The following is an 11,951-nucleotide window of genomic DNA, read 5'->3' on the forward strand; positions in this document are numbered from 1 at the left end:
ACAATGAAAAATATAAGAACTCATTAAGATAGAAGACAACCCACAGCCAGCCGATGTGGCTTGGTCCACCCTTCCATGTTTTCTTTGAATATGTATCTGAATGGGTAAAGCAATAATGATGTAAACATTTCTGTAGGAAATGTAAATGCCAGAAAAAACACAAAGTAAGTTTATTTTTCATCCCAGTAGCATTCTTCACAAAAATGACCCATCCTATGTTCTTCAAATCAGCCTTTCCAAGGGTCAGAAAACAACCTGCAGTTAACAGTGCCCTTAAAAGCACATTTCAAACAGGATCTCTTCGTGTGACATTTTACCTCCACTGAAAGGCAGAGACTTTGCCAAGTTGAGTTATTTGGTTTTTCTTTCTAAAGAAAAGCACAAATACTTGGCAGAACATGCTGACTCTGGGAAACTTTGCTTTGAACTTCTACTTCCTTGGGGAATGAGAGCTTAGAAAAACTAACATAAAACGGAAACCATTTAAAAAATACCACAAAAAGATGGAATATCAAAAGCTGTTGTATATTAAGCAGGTATTTGATTCCTTCAAAAACTGCATTCTTTTATTTTCATTTGGAACAGATTTGCAAGAGTCAATATTAAAGGCAAAATAAAAGAACCATTTATGATGACAAATTTCTTACAGTGGTGAATTTCAACAGAAAGTGGTGTGTGTGTGTGTGTGTGTGTGTGTGTGTGTTTTCATGAGACAAGATTTTCATTTCTCTTCACTACTTATTACAGTTCTGGAAACTGTTTCCCATTGGCAGCTATGAATTTTTTAGTATATATTAGCCAAAATCATATCCCCATCTTGCCAGCTTTAAATCAATACTGGCCTAAAATGGTTCATAAAATCTCAACTGAAAATAAAAGCAATTTAAATATATATGGAATGATCAAGTAATACCATCAATATGTGATATCACATTATTACAGTTACAGCAGGTTTGTTTTTAAACACACAACTGTTCTTAAGGGCATGGTGATTCTTATTTTTATTAACATTGAATACTCTTGAATATATTATTACTGAGCAATATTATCATTGTGAAGTTAATATTTATATGCCCCGTTTCATTTAATCAGTAAAAAAGCAAATAAATGAAAATTTCCCCTCATGTCACAACTGTTAAAATATAAGCATGATTGTAACATTGTCCCCACAACAACAACCCTTTAAAGTAAGTTGGGCTGAGAGAGAGAGTAACCGGCCCAAGGTCACCTAGCCAACTTTCATGGCCAAGGCAGGACTAGAACTCACTGCCTCCTGGTTTGTAACCTGATACCTTAAACATCAGACCAAATTGACTCTTGGTTCAAAGATGGGTGGCTATATAATATTTTATAATATATAAAATAAATTAGCATTAGCATTTATGATACACACAGAGAGAGACATTTACGCTGTTCTTTAAATGTTTTAAACAAATTATTAATTTTTTTAAAAAGAAAAGAAAAAAATATAACATTATTTCCCCAATGATGCTGGTTCCCCAGCTTTCTCTGAGAAATTCAAAGCAAATTAAAGATACTTTCCAGGCAATTCCTATCCAGATACTGGACTTCATCAGAACAATTTGTAGAATAGTGTCTTGTACCAAATATTGCAGCACAGGGCCATCTCTTTTAAAACAAGGCTAGTCAAAAGGCCATTCATGGATACTGATTGCCTTACAGGTGTTTCCTTTGGTACCTGCCAGGCTTCCTGCAGCATTGAGTTTGCTTTTTCTTTTTTTTTCTTTGAAAGGAAATGAATGGAATGCTAGCTTGTTGCAAACTCAGCCAACCTGCATTTATCATTAATCTACGCACACACAAAAAGAAATTTTGAGAGCGGTAGTGTATTTTGAAGACATAAGGTAGACAAGAAAAAAAGGCAAAAATGTCCTAATTACAAATGAGTATACCACAACAACAAACTCTGGGAGACAGTGGAAGACTGGTGTGCTATAGTGCATGGGTTTGTGAAGAATCAGACACCACTTAGTGACTGAGCAACAACCAATATGACAAATTTGTTGACCAATGACCAAATACCAAACATTTCAAGACTTTGCTGATACAAAGCAAAACACCTGACTAGTAATTACATGGTGTACATGAAAGTCTGTTGTACCCAGGGACCCTTGCATTGTTGCTGATTGAGATGGGAAATCTTCTTAATTACAAAAGTGACTATGCAATAGGCTAGAGTGTTTGAGAGAGTAGGGAAACCTGTTTCCCTGGAGTTTTTACAAGTGGAATTACATAAACAAAGAACCTATTGATTGCTTCTCATGTTTACTGTGTTACATAAGACTTATCATAGATCCATATGTGTAATCTGCATTTTATTAATAGACTGAAATATAGTAATCTGCACTAAACAAGTGCCCATATTTATTTTTGTAATAGAATTAGGAACTGGGCCTCCCAAATCTACCCAGAATTAGAAGATTTATTTTAATAACTATATCTGATAAGTCAGAAATCCCCACAACTGCTAGGCATTGATTCTTTCCATATAGACAGCAATTATGCCTGACAAACTATCCCTCTTTATTTTCAAATTTTTAAAATATTAATTTTATCCAAAATTTAAAAAGGGAACATAATGCAAAGCAAGGCTCCGACTCTTAAAATTTTATTTTCCAGAAAGGTTTTGAATGTTATATTTATTGTATTTATTAAATTCAAATTAAATGGCCCATTATACTTCTTAGACAATAAAAAGGGTATATGGCTGTGGACTAGATAAGCTGCTTCATCTAAAGTCCTCTGAAGATGCTGCATGACCACCTTCTTAATCACCTTTCCAAAAAATAGGAAATTAGGTACTGAATTAAAATTCTCCGGTGATCCTTGGGGAGAAGGGGGAAGGGGAGAACCAAACCTTCTTTAAGAGGTTTCTTTCCCTCAAGAAAAAGTTCAACACCACTAGAACCCTCTCACTTGACAATTCTTGGGTTGCTTTAACACAAGCCAGGAAGGTCATACATCTAAAGAGCAGGTGGCTGAATCACAGTCATAAAAGACCATGTCTACTTCCATAGGCAAACCAAGGTTCGAACTGTTCCCAGATATCAGGGCCAGGCTCCTCTCCAGGCCTCTCTCTTGGACTTGCAACAAGACTGTGAGCAAACCTGAATGACTTTATCCAACAGATGGTGAGCAAATTCTTCTGCACAATACTTCAAGGGGATCTCGAGAACCCTCTACCCAAGAGGGTGTGTGTCACTTGAAATACGGTTGTAGGATAACTGTCCACAGATGTGAAAAGAATTGTTGCTTTGTGTCTCTTACCACAAGGTAGGTCTTAATAGTGGCTCTAACCTATGTGTGGTTGAGTTCATCCCCTGTTGAATGCCATTAAACCTCTAGACATCTCTTTTCCTATTTCATTCTCTCTCAACACCTCTGTAAATCATGGGGAATGACAGGATCCACAAGAGAGTAGAGGTTGCGTAAGCATGATCCCGTTCAAAGCCTCAGTTGCCTTCTTATTCCAAGCAGCATCCAAAGCTCCAGGTGAGCTGTGCAGCAGACCAGCAAGAACCCCAGGTCCCTCTGAAACCCCTCTGAGTCCATTAGTCACTAAGGGCAGGTCAGTCTAAGAGGTTCAGCTTCCCTGCAGTGGATATTGGTGCTAGAGAATACTGGTACCATAGTAATCAGGGTATGATCGGATTTATTACAAAGGGGGCACTGACACTCCCCCACTTCCAGGTCACATTGCCATTCCTTCAACAGGAAGGTACAGTAGCAACAATCCAACTGATTCCTAGAGCCCAACTTAATGAATAAGGTTTTACATCTGGTAATTTCTGGAGGCCATATTACAAGGCCACTAGGCAGTTAGTAGCAGTAGCTGAAAACCAGGGCTTTTGAGATCAGGGAGCTAGAATGCAAAACCAATATGAGACATTGTGCTCATACTCAAAAGAACAGCTTTCTTCCTGTCTCCTACCCTACCTTCTGATGCCCATTACTACCATAATATTTTTGAAAATAATTTTCAGAATTATTTGAATTTAATAGTAGATAAGACAGGAGGTTTTGAGTGCTTATAATATGCCAAAAGGTAGATTTGGGAAAATTAAAACAAAGATAAGAAACAAAATGAAATAACATCCCCCTATTCAAGTAAAAATAATAAAAATAAAAGATGGCCAGGTTTAACTAGAATGCCTTGCAAACCAGCTTGATCCTCAGTATCTTCCTGAAGGCCATCGGGTATACTTTGTTGCCTTGAAAGTTGGCCTGTCTGTGCATCATTCTCCCAGAATCAATCCTGTGATCTACTTGAATTGCAATCAATAAGCAATAATCTTGACAAATCAAACAAGCAGTTAATCTGAACAGTGTGGGCCACAATAGCCCTTGCAATACAAAATCAAATAGATTTGATTTACAGGCTGATAACCAGGATTGTAGTTTAAAATATATGGAGTACAGGTTGGAACAGGCAAGTTTGGCCTTGGAGTACAAAATGAAGCAGGGCACAGACTGATAGAATTTTGTCAAGAGAATACGATGGTCATAGCAAACACTCTTTTCCAACAACCCAAGAGACGGCTCTACACATGGACATCACCAGACGGTCAACATAGAAATCAGATTGACTATATGCTCTGTAGCCAAAGATGGAGAAGCTCTATACAGTCAGTAAAAACAAGACCAGGAGCTGACTGTGGCTCAGACCATGAGCTTCTCCTTGCAAAGTTTAGGCTTAAACTGAAGAAAGTAGGGAAAAGCACTAGGCCACTCAGGTATGAATTAAATCATATCCCTGTTGAATATACAGTAGAGGTGACAAATAGATTTAAGGAATTAGATCTGATAGACAGAGTGCCTGAAGAACTATGGACAGAGGTTCGCGACATTGTGCAACAGGTAGCAACCAAAACCATCCCAAAGAAAAAGAAATGCAAGAAAGCAAAATGGCTGTCTGAGGAAGCTTTGCAAATAGCTGAGGAAAGGAGGGAAGCGAAAGGCAAGGGAGAAAAACATAGATATGCCCAATTGAATGCAGAATTCCAGAGAATAGCTAGAAGAGATAAGAATGCCTTCTTAAATGAACAGTGCAAAGAAATAGAAGAAAACAATAGAATAGGGAGGACCAGAGATCTTTTCAAGAAAATTGGAGAGATGAAGGGAACGTTTAATGCAAAAATGGGCATGATAAAGGACCAAAATGGCAGGGACCTAACAGAGGCAGAAGAGATTAAGAAGAGGTGGCAAAATTACACAGAAGAACTATACAAGAATGAGCTTAACATCCCAGATAATCACAATGAGGTGGTCACTGACGTCGAGCCAGACATCCTAGAATGTGAAGTGAAGTGGGCCTTAGAAAAGCTGAGCAACAACAAAGCTAGTGGAGGTGACAGTATTCCAGTTGAGCTATTCAAAATCTTAAAAGACAGTGCAGTAAAAGTGCTACACTCAATTTGCCAGCAAATTTGGAAAACTCAACAGTGGCCACAGGATTGGAAAAGATCAGTTTATATTCCAATTCCAAAGAAAGGCAGTGCCAAAGAATGTTCAAACTATCGCACCATTGCACTCATTTCTCATGCTAGTAAAGTCATGCTTAAAATCCTACAAGCTAGACTTCAGCAGTATGTGGATCGAGAACTACCAGAAGTACAGGCAGGATTTCGAAGAGGCAGAGGAACTAGAGATCAAATTGCCAACATACGCTGGATCATGGAGAAAGCTAGGGAGTTCCAGAAAAACATCTACTTCTGCTTCATTGACTATGCTAAAGCATTTGATTGTGTGGATCATAACAAACTGTGGCAAGTTCTTAAAGAGATGGGAGTACCAGACCATCTTATTTGTCTCTTGAGAAACTTATATGCGGGTCAAGAAGCAACAGTGAGAACTGGACAAGGAACCACTGATTGGTTCAAAATTGGGAAAGGAGTCCGGCAAGGCTGTATACTGTCGCCCTGCCTATTTAACTTATATGCAGAGCACATCATGAGAAAGGCAGGGCTAGATGAATCAAAAGTTGGAATTAAGATTGCCGGAAGAAATATCAACAACCTAAGATACGCAGATGATACCACTCTAATGGCAGAAAGTGAAGAAGAACTAAAGAGCCTCTTGTTGCGGGTGAAGAAGGAGAGTGCAAAACTTGGGTTGAAACTTAACATTAAGAAAACCAAGATTATGGCATCTGGCCCTCTCAAATCCTGGCAAATAGATGGGGAAGAAATGGAGGTAGTGACAGATTTTGTTTTCCTGGGCTCCAAGATCACTGCAGATGGGGACTGTAGCCAAGAAATTAAAAGACGCTTGCTCCTGGGGAGGAAAGCCATGGCAATTCTAGACAGCACACTAAAAAGCAGAGACATCACCCTGTCAACCAAAGTGCGTATAGTTAAGGCTATGGTCTTCCCAGTTGCAATGTATGGCAGTGAAAGTTGGACCATAAGAAAGGCTGAGCGCCAAAGAATTGAGGCCTTTGAACTATGGTGCTGGAGAAGACTCCTGCAAGTCCCTTGGACTGCAAGGCGATCAAACCAGTCAGTCCTAGAGGAGATCAATCCTGACTGCTCTTTAGAAGGCCAGATCCTGAAGCTAAAACTCAAATACTTTGGCCACCTAATGAGAAGGAAGGACTCACTGGAGAAGAGCCTAATGCTGGGAAAGATCGAGGGCAATAGAAAAAGGGGACGACAGAGAATGAGGTGGCTGGATGGAGTCACTGAAGCAGTAGGTGTGAGCTTAAATGGACTCCAGAAGATGGTAGAAGACAGGAAGGCCTGGAGGAATGTTGTCCATAGGGTCGCGATGGGTCGGACACGACTTCGCAGCTAACAACAACAACAGGTTGGAATAAGCAAATTCTAGGAAGTTCATAATACGTTTGCAAAGAAGAATGTAGTGGAAAAATGTCGGAAGGAAACCCTTTCTCTTCTTGATTCAAAGTCTGTAATATCAGTCTGATATTGTTGCATTTACTTAGATAATATCTGGTATTAAAGGAATCAGTTTTTAAAGTTATTTCATGAATCATTCATTCATTCATTCATTCATTCATTTATTTATTTATTTATTTATTTATTTATTTATTTATTTATCTATTTATTTATTTATTTATTATTGGGACTTATATGCCGCCCTATCTCCTGAAGGACTCAGGGCAGCTAACAACAATAAAATACAATAATACAGAAGTTAAAAGAAAAATAAATTAATGGCCCCTGTAGAATAAATTAAAATTAAAATTAAAATAAGTTAAAAATTACAGTTAAAAATTAAAAACATAATTAAAATCCCTGTCAGTCCAGGTCAGCCTGATGGAAAAGGAGTGTTTTGAGGCCGCGGCAAAACGACCGGAGATCTGGGGCCATCCAAAGCTCAGGGGGGAGCTGGTTCCATAGGGTTGGCACTCCCACAGAGAAGGCCCTCCCCTGGGGGTCGCCAGCCGACATTGTCTAGCCGACGGTACCCTGAGAAGGCCATCTCTGTGTGAGCGCACTGGGCGATGGGAAGTCGTTCCTGGCAGCAGATGGTCCTGCAAGTATCCCGGGCCTAAGCCATGTAGGGCTTTAAAGGTAAGTACCAGCACCTTAAATATTGATGTGGGAGTGGGGATTGAGGCTAAGCTTAAAATCACATTGCACTTATGTGTTTATTTTTATCCCTAAGTTTTAATGTTGATGTTTCACTAAGGCAAGGCTGCAGGGGGGTGGGGAGAGAACACAAAAAAGAAGAAAAAAACTGATAATTGTCCTTATTTTTGTCTCTCACCAAGCTTGTTTTCCTTTCTGACTATATTCTGCAAACTGTGTGATGAAGATCAACCATAAGGAGCAGATGTGGAAAGTGTTGGCTCATTTAGGCTATAACTTTGCAGAGGAAGAACTGAGGTCAGTATTGCCCTGGCCTCCAGATAGACAGATGTCTGCCATCTAGAAAAGTATTTCCTTTCACAGCAATCCAATTCATTTATGGTTTTTCCTGCTGTGCCAAAAAGCAAAGTTTTTGTAGAGCATGCAACTAAGTCTTGTTAGCAAGTGGAACAAGTTGGCAACTGTTTAAAAGTCAGAATAAAATTAGAAATTTGTTAAATTGGTTAAGAATTTAATGTGTCAGTTTTGTTGCACCCAGCCGATAACTATTTTCTATTGTGGTCAGAGCAACAATGTTTAGAGCAATTGCCCTTGAGTGTGTTTTTTTTTTAAAAAAAAACAACCTGAAATATGTTTCATTAAAGAAATGTTAGCTGCCAGTAATTTATAATGAGCATTTCACCGTAATGCAAAAAAAAGGTTTGATTATTCCAAAGACGAGAAGGTAAGATAGTATGGAGAATATACCAGGACATAGAAAATGGATCAGATCTACATATTCAAGGTTGTAAGATTCCCAATACTTTAATAATAGCCAATAATACTATTAAGATATCTCTGCCACAGCTGGTGTACACTATTTTTTCAGTCTTAGCATTACTTCTCTGTATATCTTCACTACACTAATTAATAAAAACTTGCATATTGGAGTTATAGGTTTTAAGCTACTTTTCTAGGTTTTCTGTCTCTCTGAACCACTGAGCTCATTCTGAACTGGAATAATAATTCTTTCTGTGGCTTTTGAAAGCTAGTGTAAAAAAAAATGTAAAGTTCAAGTCTTGTTGAACAAAATTTAATTAGGTTTCTTTGGACTCATGAGAGCTTTGGTAGAAAATACATGGCTGAACTAATCTTGTTTTTATTTAAATGTGGCTCTGTTCCCAAAAAGATTCCTAGTAGCATTTCATAAGAGATTGTTTAATGATTAACATTTCTACTGTTATGTCTATAGGTAAAAGTTCTCTGTGCCTAATGGATATCCCTTTCCTTTTTGAATTAATGCATGCCAGAGTACAGTAGGTAAAAAAAACTAGGAAAGGCATGTAAAAGCATGGCTTCTAAAATTCTTTCCAATTCTTTGTTTTGGAGGAAAAGGTTGAAGAGTAAAGCAGAGTCTGTTCACATACAAGGGGGAAATTTTCTGGATATTTTTCCCAGCACAGCACATCATGGATCCATCCCATTTTTGAACTTAGTGTGTCAGTTTCTTCAGTTAGCCCAAACTTGGTCCCCTTCTCTTCTGTTTTCTGAGTGTTATCCTGCTAATGGACAGGAAAAATGCTTTCTAACGTTCTATTAAATTGGAAAGAATAAAAAAGTAAGGTAAATAGATTGAGATTTTGAAGAAGAAATCTATTTTCAAGAATAGAGGTCACGCCTTCTCAAGCCCCTCTCTGTCCCTGGGCTTGAGTCTTATCTTTCTTCTTTAATATCCACATGCAATTGCTGGGTGAGGTTATCTGACAGCATAGAGCAAGGGTGTCAAACTGGCAGCCCACGGGCCAGATGCGTCACGCGCAGGCCATGCCCGCCCTGTGTTTGCAAAGGCAAAAAACGTCATGATACATCACAATATGTCCTGTGACGTGATTGAGTTTGACACCCGTGGCGTAGAGTACATTAACAACAGTATGATGATGATACCTAGCTAGAAATATCCACCTCTAGCCACAAAGCTGATGCTGTTGTGATACTGACAGAGCGCCTGCATGTTTTAAGGGTCTGGATGGAGAAAAACAGTTTTCCTTAAATTTTGGAAAGATGGGTTTTTGGCCCTACAGGTCTGAATGATATAGTATATCATCTAGATGGGATAGCACTCCCCTTGATGAGCTAGTATGCAATTTTTTTTGCGGTGTGTGTGTGTCTTCCTAAACTCATGGCTTGAAGAGTAGGTGGGCAACTGTGGCTAGAGGGCTTTGCAGATTCATTTTGTGCACCAACTCCATCCATTCCTGGGCTCAGAGGTCCTGCTGACAGTCACTCATGCTTTGGTCATTTCCTGTTTGGATTTTTGTAATATGTTCTATATATGAGGCTGCTTTGAAGACTACCCAGAAATTACAACTGGCCACATTACACTCCTGTTCTGTGAACTGCACTAGCTCACAGTTTCCTCCCAGGTGCAATTGGTTTAAGATGAGCGGCCACTTAAATGTTTTAACTAACTAAATAAAATATATCATTAAACAATACACTTCATTTCAACTTCACATTTATTTATTTTTACAAAACATGCTAAATAGCTATACAAGTTACAATATTCTTTATACATAACATTTCATGTGTGAATTGGAACTGCAACTGATGAACAGGCAATACTTGGAAGTTGAAAGAAAATGATTGAGATCAAAAACATTAAATGCAACTAGTTTTTGTTTTGTTACTATCACTCCTTATATTTTCAGATAACTGGTAAAGCCAGAGCAGGAGCATTTCTGTTGGATGGAATAAAGTGCTCTGATGTATAATTACAGTATGTGTCAGTTGGAGAATTAAGTTCAAGAGGTAATTAATTTCAAATGGAAAGGTAAAATGCTGTTCTTTTACCATCTAAGAAGTTAAGGATGTTTCTTTTTTAGTCTTTTTCCTCTGCCCATTATTCAGCTGCCAGCTATGCCCTCTTTTACCTGATTCCGTAGGCAACATTTCTTCCCCCTCACCCTCCCAAGGTCACTCCCACATACCATTACAACATCTGATCTGTGCTGTTTCTATATGAGCTTGAGCCAACACATTGTTATCTTTAGCAGTAACATCATGTTCACTGTACCATTGAACACCTCTGATTGTTAAAGGATTATAAGCATACTCAGGGGAAAAATGTAGGTGGCATATTGGAGAGTTCAGTCAACTATAATTAGCTTACATTTTAAAATGGGACTGGCATATCACAGGCAGAGAAGAAAAATATTTATTTTAGGTTTCTATAGCTTTTCAAATTTTTATAGTCTTACATAAAACATCAACTTTTCCAACTTCTAGAACTTGTTCTAGAACTACTAAGATCTTGGTACAAATACATATAACTAGCCCAAATAAAGTTATATAGCATAAGGCAAGAAGCAATCTCTAAATTATACATGGCTTCATAAATTAATGTAGCAAGCTGGAATTATGTTTACAGACAGAATATTAAGAATTTGTATAATGGCCATAGTAGGTAAGACAATGAATAGTGGTTTTGCCAAGCCTAAAAGGTCTTGAGCAAATCTTATGAAAGATGAAGAAAACAATTATGCAACAGGTGATTGAAGATTGGTAAAGCTGTTTTAGATGTGTAGCAACTTGTGCACTATTTATATACTAAATTATATACTTTCTTATCTCTAGGCAATGATTATATAGCTATTATAACATTATTGTAATAATATTCTATCAGGTATGAGCATATCTGGATTTATTTGTTTGTTTGTTTGTTTTATTTAACTTATATGCCACCCTCCTCGCCTGGTGGTGATCCAATTCAGTTTATACAGACCTGTTAATCTGCTGATCTATTATTTTTGAAAACCAGTACTGCATAATATCTGGGCACTATTACATTTCTGGGAGTAACTATCTCCCTTTTTCCACTTGAAGTGAACTTAAACATATGTCTGGTTGTCCTGTTGAATAACAAAGCTACAGAAGTAAGCCACCTCATTGATGTTGAAGTTGTGGCATAGCTAGCCTTAAAAATAAAGGATGCTGTGTCAAATGCTACTAACATCACAGTTGTCTCTATTAAAAGTGGGCTCTTACTTTTAGGTCTGAGAATACTTTTTCAGTACAGACAACACTGAATAATATCTAGCAAAGTTTTTGTCCAAAGCATTAACATTAGTTATTACTACAGGAGCATTCTACATCTGTCAACTAAGAATTTAAATTCATTTAGTTTTTGCTATACATTTAGTTGACCTAATTTTTACACGTCTTTCCCCTACTAACAACATAGAGAATAGCCTTCTCAAAGGTGATGGCAGGATGAGCTGCACATATATAAGTGTTCTATCAAATATTTCAATGACCTGTGGAAGACATGCATACTCTTTTGTGATGCATGGAGCAGAATCATTTCTGTTCTCTTCTTTTGCCAGGAAGATATGAGTGGCTGGA

This window comes from Vipera ursinii (assembly GCF_947247035.1).
Source record: "Vipera ursinii genome assembly, chromosome: 7".
Classification (NCBI taxonomy): domain Eukaryota; kingdom Metazoa; phylum Chordata; class Lepidosauria; order Squamata; family Viperidae; genus Vipera; species Vipera ursinii.